This window comes from Solanum stenotomum, chromosome 6 (assembly GCF_019186545.1).
Source record: "Solanum stenotomum isolate F172 chromosome 6, ASM1918654v1, whole genome shotgun sequence".
In the NCBI taxonomy this organism is placed as follows: Eukaryota; Viridiplantae; Streptophyta; class Magnoliopsida; order Solanales; family Solanaceae; genus Solanum; species Solanum stenotomum.
In genome coordinates, this window is record NC_064287.1 from 9,914,068 (window position 1) to 9,920,269 (window position 6,202).

The 6,202-nt window shown below is 32.4% G+C and overlaps 1 protein-coding gene and 1 pseudogene across 2 annotated transcripts in view; both read right to left on the reverse strand.

The window, feature by feature from the left end:
• Window positions 1-6,202, reverse strand: part of LOC125867885 (acetyl-CoA acetyltransferase, cytosolic 1) — a 934,067-nt gene that overhangs the window by 37,520 nt on the left and 890,345 nt on the right. The window lies entirely within an intron of this gene.
• Window positions 2,702-3,289, reverse strand: LOC125868471 (protein OBERON 2-like; annotated as a pseudogene).

Sequence of the window (6,202 nt, forward strand, 5' to 3'; positions counted from 1 at the left end):
ACGACTAGGCGACCGAACAGTCAGTGCCCGCAAGTCATAAATGACTTGGGGTCGCTATAGGAACGCTCTAAACGATGAAATGAATTCTTTAATTTAAAAATGACCTGGAGGGTCATTACACAATTAGTCAAGAACAAAATTTATAAAGTTGAAAAAAAAACTTCACAATCAGTTAAATGATAATTTATTCATCAACAACCTCTATGATTCCCTTTCTTATCAAGCTTTGCAAATTTGATGGATTAATAAGAAACAAACCAAAAAAAATTGCAACTGGCCGCCAAAAAAAAAATCAATCACACGTGCAAAAGTTCGTACTTTCATTTATTAAATAAAACAAATCCATTGAACTTTAACTTTTCTTTTAACTGATGAAAAGTTTTCAATTTGGGTTCCATTAATTTAAAAAATAAAGGACTTAAAATAATCATTAGGACAAATGTTTACTATCCATTCCCACGTGAAAGTGAAAAATTGTTGCCAACACATTTTGCCCTCTTGATCATCTCAAAATTTAAGAGCGTATGTACTTTAGTCAACGAATCAAAATCCTTAAAGTTTCATCTGATTCATTTTTTTTTCGCGATAAAAATATATTTACCAACCATACAATTGCACATACATATATTTTATGTTATCTATAAAGATATAAGTATGGCTCTGATAGCAATTGTTGGAAAAACTATATGCACAGCGGAAGCATACCAAAATCATACAACTTACATGAATAATAGACAACACATTGTTTATACTAGAACAAGTACAATCATGTTAGGGCATATAAACTTTCTGAATTTAATTTCAGAATTACCTCTTGAAGCGTGAGCCGATACCTTCAAGTGAATCCACAAGTTAGAAACTTCAAGCAAATTCATAAGCTAGTCCACAAACTAGACCACAGTTCTACGGTCTTCTACAGTGATCCCAAGTTCACTTCTGAACCCTCTCAATACTTCGGTGGACAAGTATTTTATGGAAAAAATTATTTTTCCAAGATTAGAAGAATCCCTATTTATAGAGATTTCTTCTTAGTCCAAGTAAAAGGAATACCATGTCTTTCCTTAGAATAGAAAGACATGTACATCTCCCTTTCCTTAGAAAAGAAAAAAGTCATGTCCTTCCTCCTTTTCTTAGAATAGAAAAAGTGATATATTTCTCCCTTGCCTTAGAACATAGAAAGATACAGACTTCTCCCTTTCCTTAGAATAGAGAAAGACACATACTTCTCCTTTTTCCCTTTACAATAAATTCTGAGTTCTAGATAAATATGGGCACGGTACGGACCACATAATTAATTACCGAGGCTTCTTATTATGAAAATAATTCCAAATAATTAATTTGAATTATTCTTACAATAATAAATTACAAATCATTCCACTAGAAATTCGTAATTGCACTCCTCTATTTATATTTCGAAATTCCCCATGTTAAGATTACAGATACTAATCAATAAATTAAATTACTGACGAACTTAATGCAATGATCAATTTCCATTAGAGCATTGCCTAACTTATTTCATGTGTCGGATTCTTAAATCCACTTGCAAGGTTTGACACGATGAAAACTTTTAAGCTTCTCAAAAAGGCATATCATCAATCTCTATACCGAGACATGGATTCCATCAACTAACTTATTATTTCACCAATATATATTATCATTATCCAATCTACCAGGAATATTGACCCATCTTAGAATCTCACCGTTTAATAAATCAAAACGATGATTAACATATACATATCATAATAGTTATATCAGGATTAAGAATATAAGTACATTTAATAGTTTAGAGAATATGCTTTTGTCAGTCAGTCTAAAGCAACTATCTCTACTCGGTCCCGTTCAATACATACAAAATGCACTATCACAAGAAGTTGAAACTATATCATTCCCATAATCAAGATAAACTACATATAATCTTGTGCTACAATCGTCCCGATGGCATGTCCAATTTCCATCTTAGATTGTGAACAAAAAAAACTTTATACTTATAAGAACCGATGATTTAATCCTCTGTGTATAAGCTTAAACTCTATACACTAAATCATCTACTATATAAGTAAACAAGCACCATAAACGAATATATAATCTATAAAAATAAATAAATAATTATTCTATAATAAATACTATAGCTAAACGTGGTTAATAGTATATATCCCAACAATACTGTCGAAGAGAAAAAAAATACATATTATTAGTTGAAGACTATATGCATTTAACTAAAATTATAATTAGTTGAAGATTAGATATATCTAATTTAAATTATAATAACTAAAATTAAAACTTATCAATGACTAAAAGTACTCTTAATGTTTCCATAAATTATTTTATAGCAAAAAATTGATTCACAGTAACATGGTCATTTGCACTTTTTCTCCTATTTAGTATTCATCTTTAATTATATCTTTCATAAATTATTATTTTTATGAGACATAAATTTATATTATCGCATTACTTCAATTTCAAAAATACAACCTATTTGAAAGGCAAAAGCTGCAAGAGCTTTATCTCATCTAGTACTAATAGAATGAAGAACAATAGTTAACTAGGAACTAAGGGAATAAAGAAAGGATAACTAGAAGGACTACCGAAGGATGTGATGAAATGGATGGAGCTGCTCCTCACTTACCCAGAGGTTTCGAGTTTGAGCTTGGGAGCAATTTCTCCCGACTGGGGCATTACTCGGGGTGAATCCAAAATAGTCTTATACACACGTAAGGATCTCTTGTATTTTAGACAAGAGTGCTTGTGAGGGTTCCCCGGTTCAATTGTCATCGCTTTGATATGGACGCGAACCATGATCTTGAAGTTTCATCTTCTCGACAAGGTATTGCTTCTCAGCTTCAGCCTCATTAAGACGTTGTTGTAGGTATCTGTTAGCGTAGTCGTCTTCAGATTCCTCCAACTTTGAAAAAGCAATCATCTGCAACCTGTCAGCTTCTCGTCTTGCTTCATCAGCCTTAAGCTGGAACATATCCGCCTCGGCTTGTTTAAGCCTAACAATGCTGTCTAGTTCATCTAACTGTTGCCTTTTCTGCTGCCTCTCCAGTTTCAGTTGTGCAACTTCCTTAGCTTTTTCCTCTAGTTCATTGTCACAAACCTCGAGAGCTATACAAGCTTTCTTTAGCATTCTCATCTTTTCATCAGCCACCAATTCCATTTTCTGCATTTCCTCATGTACCACTTGGGCGATTCGGTCGCATGCCTCCTGGGGTGGCACCAGGCTACTGCTATTTCCAGCCTCAGAGTTCTTTGGTGAATCCATATCAAGCTCTTCACACAAAGAGTACATGAATCAATACAAGCAGAAATCATTCTTCAAAAATACACAGCAGATAACATTAAGGGTTAAGTTATAAGGTTGGTATTTATATGAATCACATTTAAAAACGTAAATGGTAGAGACAAGTGTCACGGACTTAGACTCCATGCCTAAGTGGTATGATGAAGTGGCGGGTCATGACACAAAACTCATCAATTTAATAACTCTAATGATCATTATTATTATTACAAGACCAAACACATAGAAATAATTTGTATCGATGGCAATGAGGACTCAAACCCAGAATCTCTGACTACACTCTAGGAATTCATTAACTTGAGGTCTGCAATAATTAAATTAGGGAATGAGAATAAACATAAATGTAAATTGTTGTCCCTTCCATAAACACGCGTGCACCAAAAAAGAACAGAAATTGGATTATATTGATCTATTCTATGGTGAAGCATCAAAAGCGTAACCGCACACTTACATGATCTTACGTGGTAAAGGAGGTTAGCTCAGGGAAAGAAGCTTAGTAAGAGCGAACTACAACAAACACAAAAGAAAGGTGCGCTTCAAGATTATATAAATAATGTGAAGATATAGACGAAGCTGAATAAAAGAGTTTGCCCCACCCATGAGTAAATATTAATAGTAGCCTCATTTGATCGTACATCCTTCTTGGTATATCCAGATAATAGGTAGGAGCATGAACTGAAACATTATGGGGATACAAATCATTAGCACTGCATAAAAACATTCCTCCTAGAGTAGCAGTTAATACGAATAAGAGAAACATTGTTATACTAGCCATTTATGTGCGTTCAATGTATTATATGGATAGAGGAATACAGGGAGTTAAACAAAGTAAAATAAGATATTGAAGGATTTCGTTGAAATTGGAAATTTCTTGAAAAGCTAATCATAGGTTCTTCTCTCCATCGGAACATTATATTGGGATACAAATCATTAGCATTGCATAAAAACATTCCCCCTAGAGTAGCAATCAATACGAATAAGAGAAACACTGTTATACTAGCCATTTATGTGCGTTCAATGTATTATATGGATAGAGGAATACAAGGAGTTAAACAAAGTAAAATAAGATATTGAAGGATTTCATTGAAATTGGAAATTTCCTGAAAAGCTAATCATAGGTTCTTCTCTCCATCGGAACATTATATTAGGACTGTTATGCTCATTACTAAACTTGTTAAAGAAATGAAATATAAGCAAGGTATATCTTTTCTATCAGACATTGAATCGATCCTATCCTTTTTATGTGCATGATTTCCATATTTGTCCATTGTCTATGACTCTAGTGTGCAGGATATCAAGTAGTCTGAATCCTTTTGATATCACAGAAAATGGGGATAAATAAAAATCACAACAGGAAAGTGAAGACACTATGGAGCTCCCAAATCAGACTAGGAAATGAGAACCGATGAGTCGTAGAACAGTTTATTATCAAGGAACATGAAAAACATTAGAGGCAGGAAGCAAGTAATTACAACGAAGGCGACCTTGGAATTTAAATAGAAAACAATTATGAGAAAAGAATCAAAGCATTTGAAAATCAAATTTGATAATCTAGGTGCTGCTAGTAGGGGTGGCAATTTCAGCTCATATTAATGAAATGATTCCATTTTATCCATATTTAATAGCTTGGATCACTCATATTTAAATTGGGTAAATATGAGCTTCAAGCTATTTTAAAAGTCTCTACAAATATGGTCAAAATGGGTAAAATATGAGTATCTGACCCATAATAGGTCACTTAGGAGCCGTTTGGCTACTGGTTAGAGTTATGCAGGGTTTAGTTATGCAGGTATTAGTTATGGAGGGTTTAGTTATGCAGGGTTTAGTTATGCAGGTATTAGTTATGCAGGGTTTAGTTATGCAAGTATTAGTTATGTAGGTATTAATTATACAAATATTAGTTTCATAGATATTATTTATGTAGGATTTAGTTATGTAGAAATTATATTACATAAAATATAACTTATTGATTATTTAATTTATTGTAAATTAATATACTTTCTTTTTAAATCGAAAATTATAAAATCCATGCTTATAAACAAGCAGTATCCAAAATAAATAAAATGCAACAGTCCCTCGGGGATGGGGTGGGGTGGGGGTGTAAAAACGACGAAACTCAAAAACACCCTAGGGGTTCGTTCTGGGTTTTTTTTGGGTGGTTGTGTGTGTGTGGGGGGTGGGGGGTAAATAACGTAACTACAAGTTACAGAAATAGATTAAGTTCTTTTTTAAAAAAATAAAAGATATAACTCCTTAATTTTGTAAATTAATATACATTATTATTTACAAACAAAATAAGTAAGAAAACAAATTAAGGGTAAATATGTAATTTTATTATTTTAATCCATGTATAACTAATACCCTCATAACTTATTCCACCTTCTACCCTGCATAAAATTATACATAGATTTCTTCATAAGTTATGTAAGTATTAGCTATGTGGCATTACAAAAATACAACCAAACACCACATAAAATCAATACATGTATAACTTTTATACAACATTGGAGACACACCAACCAAACATTGTATAAAATTTATACATAATAATTTTGATTCTATTTACAAACAAACATGGTACAAAATTAATACATGAATAACAAAGTTATTCATGTATTAACTTTGCCCTTATCTAGTAACCAAACGGCCCCTTAATTTTCACTTCCACTCAAAATTCTTAATTGTGTTAAAAAATAAAAAAAATTAATATTAAATTTCAAACATTCAATTAATTTTCAAACTTAATTGAAAAACAGTATTTTTTGTTTTTGGAAAACAAAAAAAAATTAGGGGTAGGTTGGTGGAAGGGGGCACCCCGGGGAGTGGGGTGCCCGGGGGAGGAGGTAATTTTTTTTTTTGAAAAAAACAGATTTCTTTTTGTTTTTGGAAAAAAAAAATTAGGGG